The 14,849-nt window shown below is 32.9% G+C and overlaps 3 non-coding genes across 3 annotated transcripts; all 3 read right to left on the bottom strand.

The window, feature by feature from the left end:
* Positions 1-10,078: 10,078 nt before the first annotated feature.
* Positions 10,079-10,150, bottom strand: TRNAP-AGG (transfer RNA proline (anticodon AGG)). The gene has a single exon. It is a non-coding gene; the product is annotated as a tRNA-Pro (tRNA).
* Positions 10,151-11,367: 1,217 nt separating this feature from the next.
* Positions 11,368-11,439, bottom strand: TRNAP-AGG (transfer RNA proline (anticodon AGG)). The gene has a single exon. It is a non-coding gene; the product is annotated as a tRNA-Pro (tRNA).
* Positions 11,440-12,655: 1,216 nt separating this feature from the next.
* Positions 12,656-12,727, bottom strand: TRNAP-AGG (transfer RNA proline (anticodon AGG)). The gene has a single exon. It is a non-coding gene; the product is annotated as a tRNA-Pro (tRNA).
* Between the last annotated feature and the right edge of the window lie 2,122 nt (positions 12,728-14,849).

The raw sequence follows: 14,849 nt of genomic DNA on the forward strand, positions 1-14,849 counted from the left end.
TTATATTATTTTAAAGCAGTCACTAATGTGTACAAGGAGGAAATATTAGCATAAATAAAATATTTCCTAATAGTCAATAATTTTCTAAGTATACTTGCTTGAAAATTGCTGTACAAAGTTTTATGATGCCCAGCAGAGTTTTTCTGATGGATAAAACCCAAGACATGTCACATGCTGTGTGCAGATAAGTACTTACAAATAATTTTAGCAGTTTGACAAAAAACAAAATTCAATTGTGCAAATTAGTAAATACAATCTATTTTGAGAGTTTTGAAAAAACAACATTCAGTTGAAATTCACTCAGGAAATTGACTACAATAAGATAATAGAACCATTTCAAAGAATCTGAAAATTTGGGCTTGTCTGGGATTTGAAGCCGGGACCTCTCGCACCCTAAGCGAGAATCATACCCCTAGATCAACGAGCCACCTACCTGAAGATTTTTCTTTGGATTTTTCAATTGATTTTTAGAAAATAGCTTTTTGTTTTTAAAACACCATATACATTTATGTAAAAATGAATTTGTAGAATAAAAAAAATATTTCCTTATGGTCCAGTAGATAGTTTTCTAAGGTATGCATATAGGAAAAGTGCCGGGACAAGATTTGTGAGTGCCTACAGAGTTTGGACATCTCTCATGGATGAAGCTAAAGACTAGTCATATGCAATGTACAAATCATGCTTCCAGACACAGAAGAAAGGCAAAAGAATACCTTGCAATTTCATTTTTGAACTTTTTGTGTTTCAAAGTGGGACTATTCTTTTAAAACATTCAAAGCTATCTAGACAGAAGGGAACCTGCAATTTTCCTGATATACCACAATACGGTTGAAATTTGTATAAGAATGCTCTTATTTGTAGTACAACTAAAATGTTTCCGTAAGATTCTATTGATAGTTTTCTATGTGTGCTTATTTGGAAAGTGCAGTGACAAGATATAAAAATGGCGACAGAGTTTGGACTTGTCTGATCGATAAAACCCAAGACTTGTAAAAAGCTATGTGTAAATCATGCATAAATAGAAGAAAGGCAATAGGAAAATGATGAAGGCAAGATTCATAAGTATGTACAAATTCTATTGGGAGTATGGCAAAAACAAAACTCAGTTGATGCTATTGACTTAGCCAATTGAGAAAATCAGATATATATATAAACCATGAGATGCACCGTAAAAAGAAAGAGAGGGCTCGTCAGGGAATTGAACCAGGGACCTGTCGCGCCCAAAACGAAAATCATAGAATCATCAAGTAAGCATGTTTTATTTGATATCTTAACCAATTTTATGTGAAAATTATATTATTTTAAAGCAGTCACTAATGTGTACAAGGAGGAAATATTAGCAGAAATAAAATATTTCCTAATAGTCAATAATTTTCTAAGTATACTTGCTTGAAAATTGCTGTGCAAAGTTTTATGATGCCCAGCAGAGTTTTTCTGATGGATAAAACCCAAGACATGTCACATGCTGTGTGCAGATAAGTACTTACAAATAATTTTAGCAGTTTGACAAAAAACAAAATTCAATTGTGCAATTAGTAAATACAATCTATTTTGAGAGTTTTGAAAAAACAACATTCAGTTGAAATTCACTCAGGAAATTGACTACAATAAGATAATAGAACCATTTCAAAGAATCTGAAAACTTGGGCTTGTCTGAGATTTGAACCCGGGACCTCTCACACCCTAAGCGAGAATCATACCCCTAGTCATATGCAATGTACAAATCATGCTTCCAGACACAGAAGAAAGGCAAAAGAATACCTTGCAATTTCATTTTTGAACGTTTTGTGTTTCAAAGTGAGACTATTCTTTTAAAACATTCAAAGCTATCTAGACAGAAGGGAACCTGCAATTTTCCTGATATACCACAATACGGTTGAAATTTGTATAAGAATGCTCTTATTTGTAGTACAACTAAAATGTTTCCGTAAGATTCTATTGATAGTTTTCTATGTGTGCTTATTTGGAAAGTGCAGTGACAAGATATAAAAATGGCGACAGAGTTTGGACTTGTCTGATCGATAAAACCCAAGACTTGTAAAAAGCTATGTGTAAATCATGCATAAATAGAAGAAAGGCAATAGGAAAATGATGAAGGCAAGATTCATAAGTATGTACAAATTCTATTGGGAGTATGGCAAAAACAAAACTCAGTTGATGCTATTGACTTAGCCAATTGAGAAAATCAGATATATATAAACCATGAGATGCACCGTAAAAAGAAAGAGAGGGCTCGTCAGGGAATTGAACCAGGGACCTGTCGCGCCCAAAACGAAAATCATAGAATCATCAAGTAAGCATGTTTTCTTTGATATCTTAACCAATTTTATGTGAAAATTATATTATTTTAAAGCAGTCACTAATGTGTACAAGGAGGAAATATTAGCAGAAATAAAATATTTCCTAATAGTCAATAATTTTCTAAGTATACTTGCTTGAAAATTGCTGTGCAAAGTTTTATGATGCCCAGCAGAGTTTTTCTGATGGATAAAACCCAAGACATGTCACATGCTGTGTGCAGATAAGTACTTACAAATAATTTTAGCAGTTTGACAAAAAACAAAATTCATTTGTGCAAATTAGTAAATACAATCTATTTTGAGAGTTTTGAAAAAACAACATTCAGTTGAAATTCACTCAGGAAATTGACTACAATAAGATAATAGAACCATTTCAAAGAATCTGAAAACTTGGGCTTGTCTGAGATTTGAACCCGGGACCTCTCACACCCTAAGCGAGAATCATACCCCTAGGACAACAGGCCACCTACCTGAAAAATTTTCTTTGGATTTTTCAATTGATTTTAAGAAAATAGCTTTTTCTTTTTAAAGCACCATATACATTTATGTAAAAATTAATTTGTAGAATAAAAAAAATATTTCCTTATATTCCAGTAGATAGTTTTCTAAGGTATGCATATAGGAAAAGTGCAGGGACAAGATTTGTGAGTGCCTACAGAGTTTGGACTTCTCTCATGGACGAATCTAAAGACTTGTCATATGCAATGTACAAATCATGCTTCCAGACACAGAAGATGTTTCCGTAAGATTCTATTGATAGTTTTCTATGTGTGCTTATTTGGAAAGTGCAGTGACAAGATATAAAAATGGCGACAGAGTTTGGACTTGTCTGATCGATAAAACCCAAGACTTGTAAAAAGCTATGTGTAAATCATGCATAAATAGAAGAAAGGCAATAGGAAAATGATGAAGGCAAGATTCATAAGTATGTACAAATTCTATTGGGAGTATGGCAAAAACAAAACTCAGTTGATGCTATTGACTTAGCCAATTGAGAAAATCAGATATATATAAACCATGAGATGCACCGTAAAAAGAAAGAGAGGGCTCGTCAGGGAATTGAACCAGGGACCTGTCGTGCCCAAAACGAAAATCATAGAATCATCAAGTAAGCATGTTTTATTTGATATCTTAACCAATTTTATGTGAAAATTATATTATTTTAAAGCAGTCACTAATGTGTACAAGGAGGAAATATTAGCATAAATAAAATATTTCCTAATAGTCAATAATTTTCTAAGTATACTTGCTTGAAAATTGCAGTACAAAGTTTTATGATGCCCAGCAGAGTTTTTCTGATGGATAAAACCCAAGACATGTCACATGCTGTGTGCAGATAAGTACTTACAAATAATTTTAGCAGTTTGACAAAAAACAAAATTCAATTGTGCAAATTAGTAAATACAATCTATTTTGAGAGTTTTGAAAAAACAACATTCAGTTGAAATTCACTCAGGAAATTGACTACAATAAGATAATAGAACCATTTCAAAGAATCTGAAAATTTGGGCTTGTCTGGGATTTGAAGCCGGGACCTCTCGCACCCTAAGCGAGAATCATACCCCTAGATCAACGAGCCACCTACCTGAAGATTTTTCTTTGGATTTTTCAATTGATTTTTAGAAAATAGCTTTTTGTTTTTAAAACACCATATACATTTATGTAAAAATGAATTTGTAGAATAAAAAAAATATTTCCTTATGGTCCAGTAGATAGTTTTCTAAGGTATGCATATAGGAAAAGTGCCGGGACAAGATTTGTGAGTGCCTACAGAGTTTGGACATCTCTCATGGATGAAGCTAAAGACTAGTCATATGCAATGTACAAATCATGCTTCCAGACACAGAAGAAAGGCAAAAGAATACCTTGCAATTTCATTTTTGAACTTTTTGTGTTTCAAAGTGAGACTATTCTTTTAAAACATTCAAAGCTATCTAGACAGAAGGGAACCTGCAATTTTCCTGATATACCACAATACGGTTGAAATTTGTATAAGAATGCTCTTATTTGTAGTACAACTAAAATGTTTCCGTAAGATTCTATTGATAGTTTTCTATGTGTGCTTATTTGGAAAGTGCAGTGACAAGATATAAAAATGGCGACAGAGTTTGGACTTGTCTGATCGATAAAACCCAAGACTTGTAAAAAGCTATGTGTAAATCATGCATAAATAGAAGAAAGGCAATAGGAAAATGATGAAGGCAAGATTCATAAGTATGTACAAATTCTATTGGGAGTATGGCAAAAACAAAACTCAGTTGATGCTATTGACTTAGCCAATTGAGAAAATCAGATATATATAAACCATGAGATGCACCGTAAAAAGAAAGAGAGGGCTCGTCAGGGAATTGAACCAGGGACCTGTCGCGCCCAAAACGAAAATCATAGAATCATCAAGTAAGCATGTTTTATTTGATATCTTAACCAATTTTATGTGAAAATTATATTATTTTAAAGCAGTCACTAATGTGTACAAGGAGGAAATATTAGCATAAATAAAATATTTCCAAATAGTCAATAATTTTCTAAGTATACTTGCTTGAAAATTGCTGTGCAAAGTTTTATGATGCCCAGCAGAGTTTTTCTGATGGATAAAACCCAAGACATGTCACATGCTGTGTGCAGATAAGTACTTACAAATAATTTTAGCAGTTTGACAAAAAACAAAATTCAATTGTGCAAATTAGTAAATACAATCTATTTTGAGAGTTTTGAAAAAACAACATTCAGTTGAAATTCACTCAGGAAATTGACTACAATAAGATAATGGAACCATTTCAAAGAATCTGAAAAATTGGGCTCATCTGGGATTTGAACCCGGAACCTCTCACACCCTAAGTGAGAATCATACCCCTAGGACAACAGGCCACCTACCTGAAAAATTTTCTTTGGATTTTTCAATTGATTTTAAGAAAATAGCTTTTTCTTTTTAAAGCACCATATACATTTATGTAAAAATTAATTTGTAGAATAAAAAAAATATTTCCTTATATTCCAGTAGATAGTTTTCTAAGGTATGCATATAGGAAAAGTGCAGGGACAAGATTTGTGAGTGCCTACAGAGTTTGGACTTCTCTCATGGACGAATCTAAAGACTTGTCATATGCAATGTACAAATCATGCTTCCAGACACAGAAGATGTTTCCGTAAGATTCTATTGATAGTTTTCTATGTGTGCTTATTTGGAAAGTGCAGTGACAAGATATAAAAATGGCGACAGAGTTTGGACTTGTCTGATCGATAAAACCCAAGACTTGTAAAAAGCTATGTGTAAATCATGCATAAATAGAAGAAAGGCAATAGGAAAATGATGAAGGCAAGATTCATAAGTATGTACAAATTCTATTGGGAGTATGGCAAAAACAAAACTCAGTTGATGCTATTGACTTAGCCAATTGAGAAAATCAGATATATATAAACCATGAGATGCACCGTAAAAAGAAAGAGAGGGCTCGTCAGGGAATTGAACCAGGGACCTGTCGTGCACAAAACGAAAATCATAGAATCATCAAGTAAGCATGTTTTATTTGATATCTTAACCAATTTTATGTGAAAATTATATTATTTTAAAGCAGTCACTAATGTGTACAAGGAGGAAATATTAGCATAAATAAAATATTTCCTAATAGTCAATAATTTTCTAAGTATACTTGCTTGAAAATTGCTGTACAAAGTTTTATGATGCCCAGCAGAGTTTTTCTGATGGATAAAACCCAAGACATGTCACATGCTGTGTGCAGATAAGTACTTACAAATAATTTTAGCAGTTTGACAAAAAACAAAATTCAATTGTGCAAATTAGTAAATACAATCTATTTTGAGCGTTTTGAAAAAACAACATTCAGTTGAAATTCACTCAGGAAATTGACTACAATAAGATAATAGAACCATTTCAAAGAATCTGAAAATTTGGGCTTGTCTGGGATTTGAAGCCGGGACCTCTCGCACCCTAAGCGAGAATCATACCCCTAGATCAACGAGCCACCTACCTGAAGATTTTTCTTTGGATTTTTCAGTTGATTTTTAGAAAATAGCTTTTTGTTTTTAAAACACCATATACATTTATGTAAAAATGAATTTGTAGAATAAAAAAAATATTTCCTTATGGTCCAGTAGATAGTTTTCTAAGGTATGCATATAGGAAAAGTGCCGGGACAAGATTTGTGAGTGCCTACAGAGTTTGGACATCTCTCATGGATGAAGCTAAAGACTAGTCATATGCAATGTACAAATCATGCTTCCAGACACAGAAGAAAGGCAAAAGAATACCTTGCAATTTCATTTTTGAACTTTTTGTGTTTCAAAGTGAGACTATTCTTTTAAAACATTCAAAGCTATCTAGACAGAAGGGAACCTGCAATTTTCCTGATATACCACAATACGGTTGAAATTTGTATAAGAATGCTCTTATTTGTAGTACAACTAAAATGTTTCCGTAAGATTCTATTGATAGTTTTCTATGTGTGCTTATTTGGAAAGTGCAGTGACAAGATATAAAAATGGCGACAGAGTTTGGACTTGTCTGATCGATAAAACCCAAGACTTGTAAAAAGCTATGTGTAAATCATGCATAAATAGAAGAAAGGCAATAGGAAAATGATGAAGGCAAGATTCATAAGTATGTACAAATTCTATTGGGAGTATGGCAAAAACAAAACTCAGTTGATGCTATTAACTTAGCCAATTGAGAAAATCAGATATATATAAACCATGAGATGCACCGTAAAAAGAAAGAGAGGGCTCGTCAGGGAATTGAACCAGGGACCTGTCGCGCCCAAAACGAAAATCATAGAATCATCAAGTAAGCATGTTTTATTTGATATCTTAACCAATTTTATGTGAAAATTATATTATTTTAAAGCAGTCACTAATGTGTACAAGGAGGAAATATTAGCATAAATAAAATATTTCCAAATAGTCAATAATTTTCTAAGTATACTTGCTTGAAAATTGCTGTGCAAAGTTTTATGATGCCCAGCAGAGTTTTTCTGATGGATAAAACCCAAGACATGTCACATGCTGTGTGCAGATAAGTACTTACAAATAATTTTAGCAGTTTGACAAAAAACAAAATTCAATTGTGCAAATTAGTAAATACAATCTATTTTGAGAGTTTTGAAAAAACAACATTCAGTTGAAATTCACTCAGGAAATTGACTACAATAAGATAATGGAACCATTTCAAAGAATCTGAAAAATTGGGCTCATCCAGGATTTGAACCCGGGACCTCTCGCACCCTAAGCGAGAATCATACACCTAGACCAACGAGCCACCTACCTGAAGATTTTTCTTTTGATTTTTCAATTGATTTTTAGAAAATAGCTTTTTGTTTTTAAAACACCATATACATTTATGTAAAAATGAATTTGTAGAATAAAAAAAATATTTCCTTATGGTCCAGTAGATAGTTTTCTAAGGTATGCATATAGGAAAAGTGCCGGGACAAGATTTGTGAGTGCCTACAGAGTTTGGACATCTCTCATGGATGAAGCTAAAGACTAGTCATATGCAATGTACAAATCATGCTTCCAGACACAGAAGAAAGGCAAAAGAATACCTTGCAATTTCATTTTTGAACTTTTTGTGTTTCAAAGTGAGACTATTCTTTTAAAACATTCAAAGCTATCTAGACAGAAGGGAACCTGCAATTTTCCTGATATACCACAATACGGTTGAAATTTGTATAAGAATGCTCTTATTTGTAGTACAACTAAAATGTTTCCGTAAGATTCTATTGATAGTTTTCTATGTGTGCTTATTTGGAAAGTGCAGTGACAAGATATAAAAATGGCGACAGAGTTTGGACTTGTCTGATCGATAAAACCCAAGACTTGTAAAAAGCTATGTGTAAATCATGCATAAATAGAAGAAAGGCAATAGGAAAATGATGAAGGCAAGATTCATAAGTATGTACAAATTCTATTGGGAGTATGGCAAAAACAAAACTCAGTTGATGCTATTGACTTAGCCAATTGAGAAAATCAGATATATATAAACCATGAGATGCACCGTAAAAAGAAAGAGAGGGCTCGTCAGGGAATTGAACCAGGGACCTGTCGCGCCCAAAACGAAAATCATAGAATCATCAAGTAAGCATGTTTTATTTGATATCTTAACCAATTTTATGTGAAAATTATATTATTTTAAAGCAGTCACTAATGTGTACAAGGAGGAAATATTAGCAGAAATAAAATATTTCCTAATAGTCAATAATTTTCTAAGTATACTTGCTTGAAAATTGCTGTGCAAAGTTTTATGATGCCCAGCAGAGTTTTTCTGATGGATAAAACCCAAGACATGTCACATGCTGTGTGCAGATAAGTACTTACAAATAATTTTAGCAGTTTGACAAAAAACAAAATTCAATTGTGCAAATTAGTAAATACAATCTATTTTGAGAGTTTTGAAAAAACAACATTCAGTTGAAATTCACTCAGGAAATTGACTACAATAAGATAATAGAACCATTTCAAAGAATCTGAAAACTTGGGCTTGTCTGAGATTTGAACCCGGGACCTCTCACACCCTAAGCGAGAATCATACCCCTAGGCCAACAGGCCACCTACCTGAAAAATTTTCTTTGGATTTTTCAATTGATTTTAAGAAAATAGCTTTTTCTTTTTAAAGCACCATATACATTTATGTAAAAATTAATTTGTAGAATAAAAAAAATATTTCCTTATATTCCAGTAGATAGTTTTCTAAGGTATGCATATAGGAAAAGTGCAGGGACAAGATTTGTGAGTGCCTACAGAGTTTGGACTTCTCTCATGGACGAAGCTAAAGACTTGTCATATGCAATGTACAAATCATGCTTCCAGACACAGAAGAAAGGCAAAAGAAAACCTTGCAATTTCATTTTTGAACTTTTTGTGTTTCAAAGTGAGACTATTCTTTTAAAACATTCAAAGCTATCTAGACAGAAGGGAACCTGCAGTTTTCCTGATATACCACAATACGGTTGAAATTTTAATAAGTATGCTCTTATTTGTAGTACAACTAAAATGTTTCCGTAAGATTCTATTGATAGTTTTCTATGTGTGCTTATTTGGAAAGTGCAGTGACAAGATCTAAAAATGGCGACAGAGTTTGGACTTGTCTGATCGATAAAACCCAAGACTTGTAAAAAGCTATGTGTAAATCATGCATAAATAGAAGAAAGGCAATAGGAAAATGATGAAGGCAAGATTCATAAGTATGTACAAATTCTATTGGGAGTATGGCAAAAACAAAACTCAGTTGATGCTATTGACTTAGCCAATTGAGAAAATCATATATATATAAACCATGAGATGCACCGTAAAAAGAAAGAGAGGGCTCGTCAGGGAATTGAACCAGGGACCTGTCGCGCCCAAAACGAAAATCATAGAATCATCAAGTAAGCATGTTTTATTTGATATCTTAACCAATTTTATGTGAAAATTATATTATTTTAAAGCAGTCACTAATGTGTACAAGGAGGAAATATTAGCATAAATAAAATATTTCCAAATAGTCAATAATTTTCTAAGTATACTTGCTTGAAAATTGCTGTGCAAAGTTTTATGATGCCCAGCAGAGTTTTTCTGATGGATAAAACCCAAGACATGTCACATGCTGTGTGCAGATAAGTACTTACAAATAATTTTAGCAGTTTGACAAAAAACAAAATTCAATTGTGCAAATTAGTAAATACAATCTATTTTGAGAGTTTTGAAAAAACAACATTCAGTTGAAATTCACTCAGGAAATTGACTACAATAAGATAATGGAACCATTTCAAAGAATCTGAAAAATTGGGCTCATCCGGGATTTGAACCCGGGACCTCTCACACCCTAAGTGAGAATCATACCCCTAGACCAACGAGCCACCTACCTGAAGATTTTTCTTTGGATTTTTCAATTGATTTTTAGAAAATAGATTTTTGTTTTTAAAACACCATATACATTTATGTAAAAATGAATTTGTAGAATAAAAAAAATATTTCCTTATATTCCAGTAGATAGTTTTCTAAGGTATGCATATAGGAAAAGTGCAGGGACAAGATTTGTGAGTGCCTACAGAGTTTGGACTTCTCTCATGGACGAAGCTAAAGACTTGTCATATGCAATGTACAAATCATGCTTCCAGACACAGAAGAAAGGCAAAAGAAAACCTTGCAATTTCATTTTTGAACTTTTTGTGTTTCAAAGTGAGACTATTCTTTTAAAACATTCAAAGCTATCTAGACAGAAGGGAACCTGCAGTTTTCCTGATATACCACAATACGGTTGAAATTTTAATAAGTATGCTCTTATTTGTAGTACAACTAAAATGTTTTCGTAAGATTCTATTGATAGTTTTCTATGTGTGCTTATTTGGAAAGTGCAGTGACAAGATATAAAAATGGCGACAGAGTTTGGACTTGTCTGATCGATAAAACCCAAGACTTGTAAAAAACTATGTGTAAATCATGCATAAATAGAAGAAAGGCAATAGGAAAATGATGAAGGCAAGATTCATAAGTATGTACAAATTCTATTGGGAGTATGGCAAAAACAAAACTCAGTTGATGCTATTGACTTAGCCAATTGAGAAAATCAGATATATATAAACCATGAGATGCACCGTAAAAAGAAAGAGAGGGCTCGTCAGGGAATTGAACCAGGGACCTGTCGCGCCCAAAACGAAAATCATGGAATCATCAAGTAAGCATGTTTTATTTGATATCTTAACCAATTTTATGTGAAAATTATATTATTTTAAAGCAGTCACTAATGTGTACAAGGAGGAAATATTAGCATAAATAAAATATTTCCTAATAGTCAATAATTTTCTAAGTATACTTGCTTGAAAATTACTGTGCAAAGTTTTATGATGCCCAGCAGAGTTTTTCTGATGGATAAAACCCAAGACATGTCACATGCTGTGTGCAGATAAGTACTTACAAATAATTTTAGCAGTTTGACAAAAAACAAAATTCAATTGTGCAAATTAGTAAATACAATCTATTTTGAGAGTTTTGAAAAAACAACATTCAGTTGAAATTCACTCAGGAAATTGACTACAATAAGATAATAGAACCATTTCAAAGAATCTGAAAATTTGGGCTCATCCGGGATTTGAAGCCGGGACCTCTCGCACCCTAAGCGAGAATCATACCCCTAGACCAACGAGCCACCTACCTGAAGATTTTTCTTTGGATTTTTCAATTGATTTTTAGAAAATAGCTTTTTGTTTTTAAAACAACATATACATTTATGTAAAAATGAATTTGTAGAATAAAAAAAATATTTCCTTATGGTCCAGTAGATAGTTTTCTAAGGTATGCATATAGGAAAAGTGCCGGGACAAGATTTGTGAGTGCCTACAGAGTTTGGACTTCTCTCATGGACGAAGCTAAAGACTAGTCATATGCAATGTACAAATCATGCTTCCAGACACAGAAGAAAGGCAAAAGAATACCTTGCAATTTCATTTTTGAACTTTTTGTGTTTCAAAGTGAGACTATTCTTTTAAAACATTCAAAGCTATCTAGACAGAAGGGAACCTGCAGTTTTCCTGATATACCACAATACGGTTGAAATTTGTATAAGAATGCTCTTATTTGTAGTACAACTAAAATGTTTCCGTAAGATTCTATTGATAGTTTTCTATGTGTGCTTATTTGGAAAGTGCAGTGACAAGATATAAAAATGGCGACAGAGTTTGGACTTGTCTGATCGATAAAACCCAAGACTTGTAAAAAACTATGTGTAAATCATGCATAAATAGAAGAAAGGCAATAGGAAAATGATGAAGGCAAGATTCATAAGTATGTACAAATTCTATTGGGAGTATGGCAAAAACAAAACTCAGTTGATGCTATTGACTTAGCCAATTGAGAAAATCAGATATATATAAACCATGAGATGCACCGTAAAAAGAAAGAGAGGGCTCGTCAGGGAATTGAACCAGGGACCTGTCGCGCCCAAAATGAAAATCATAGAATCATCAAGTAAGCATGTTTTATTTGATATCTTAACCAATTTTATGTGAAAATTATATTATTTTAAAGCAGTCACTAATGTGTACAAGGAGGAAATATTAGCAGAAATAAAATATTTCCTAATAGTCAATAATTTTCTAAGTATACTTGCTTGAAAATTGCTGTGCAAAGTTTTATGATGCCCAGCAGAGTTTTTCTGATGGATAAAACCCAAGACATGTCACATGCTGTGTGCAGATAAGTACTTACAAATAATTTTAGCAGTTTGACAAAAAACAAAATTCAATTGTGCAATTAGTAAATACAATCTATTTTGAGAGTTTTGAAAAAACAACATTCAGTTGAAATTCACTCAGGAAATTGACTACAATAAGATAATAGAACCATTTCAAAGAATCTGAAAATTTAGGCTCATCCGGGATTTGAACCTGGGACCTCTCGCACCCTAAGCGAGAATCATACCCCTAGACCAACGAGCCACCCACCTTTACATTTTTCTTTGGATTTTTCAATTGATTTTAAGAAAATAGCTTTTTGTTTTTTAAAACACCATATACATTTATGTAAAAATGAATTTGTAGAATAAAAAAAATATTTCCTTATGGTCCAGTAGATAGTTTTCTAAGGTATGCATATAGGAAAAGTGCAGGGACAAGATTTGTGAGTGCCTACAGACTTTGGACTTCTCTCATGGACGAAGCTAAAGACTTGTCATATGCAATGTACAAATCATGCTTCCAGACACAGAAGAAAGGCAAAAGAAAACATTGCAATTTCATTTTTGATCTTTTTGTGTTTCAAAGTGAGACTATTCTTTTAAAACATTCAAAGCTATCTAGACAGAAGGGAACCTGCAGTTTTCCTGATATACCACAATACGGTTGAAATTTTAATATGTATGCTCTTATTTGTAGAACAACTAAAATGTTTCCGTAAGATTCTATTGATAGTTTTCTATGTGTGCTTATTTGGAAAGTGCAGTGACTAGATATAAAAATGGCGGCAGAGTTTGGACTTGTCTGATCGATAAAACCCAAGACTTGTAAAAAGCTATGTGTAAATCATGCATAAATAGAAGAAAGGCAATAATAAAATTATGAATGCAAGATTCATAAGTATGTACAAATTCTATTGGGAGTATGGCAAAAACAAAACTCAGTTGATGCTATTGACTTAGCCAATTGAGAAAATCAGATATATATAAACCATGAGATGCACCTTAAAAAGAAAGAGAGGGCTCGTCAGGGAATTGAACCAGGGACCTGTCGCGCCCAAAACGAAAATCACAGAATCATCAAGTAAGCATGTTTTATTTGATATCTTAACCAATTTTATGTGAAAATTATATTATTTTAAAGCAGTCACTAATGTGTACAAGGAGGAAATATTAGCATAAATAAAATATTTCCTAATAGTCAATAATTTTCTAAGTATACTTGCTTGAAAATTGCTGTGCAAAGTTTTATGATGCCCAGCAGAGTTTTTCTGATGGATAAAACCCAAGACATGTCACATGCTGTGTGCAGATAAGTACTTACAAATAATTTTAGCAGTTTGACAAAAAACAAAATTCAATTGTGCAAATTAGTAAATACAATCTATTTTGAGAGTTTTGAAAAAACAACATTCAGTTGAAATTCTCTCAGGAAATTGACTACAATAAGATAATAGAACCATTTCCAAGAATCTGAAAATTTGGGCTCGTCCGGGATATGAACCTGGGACCTCTCGCACCCTAAGCGAGAATCATACCCCTAGACCAACAGGCCACCTACCTGAAAAATTTTCTTTGGATTTTTCAATTGATTTTAAGAAAATAGCTTTTTCTTTTTAAAGCACCATATACATTTATGTAAAAATTAATTTGTAGAATAAAAAAAATATTTCCTTATATTCCAGTAGATAGTTTTCTAAGGTATGCATATAGGAAAAGTGCGGGGACAAGATTTGTGAGTGCCTACAGAGTTTGGACTTCTCTCATGGACGAAGCTAAAGACTTGTCATATGCAATGTACAAATCATGCTTCCAGACACAGAAGAAAGGCAAAAGAAAACCTTGCAATTTCATTTTTGAACTTTTTGTGTTTCAAAGTGAGACTATTCTTTTAAAACATTCAAAGCTATCTAGACAGAAGGGAACCTGCAGTTTTCCTGATATACCACAATACGGTTGAAATTTTAATAAGTATGCTCTTATTTGTAGTCCAACTAAAATGTTTCCGTAAGATTCTATTGATAGTTTTCTATGTGTGCTTATTTGGAAAGTGCAGTGACAAGATCTAAAAATGGCGACAGAGTTTGGACTTGTCTGATCGATAAAACCCAAGACTTGTAAAAAACTATGTGTAAATCATGCATAAATAGAAGAAAGGCAATAGGAAAATGATGAAGGCAAGATTCATAAGTATGTACAAATTCTATTGGGAGTATGGCAAAAACAAAACTCAGTTGATGCTATTGACTTAGCCAATTGAGAAAATCAGATATATATAAACCATGAGATGCACCGTAAAAAGAAAGAGAGGGCTCGTCAGGGAATTGAACCAGGGACCTGTCGCGCCCAAAACGAAAATCATGGAATCATCAAGTAAGCATGTTTTA

This window comes from Taudactylus pleione, unplaced genomic scaffold (genome assembly GCF_031769625.1).
Source record: "Taudactylus pleione unplaced genomic scaffold, aTauple2 ptg000192l, whole genome shotgun sequence".
Classification (NCBI taxonomy): Eukaryota; Metazoa; Chordata; class Amphibia; order Anura; family Myobatrachidae; genus Taudactylus; species Taudactylus pleione.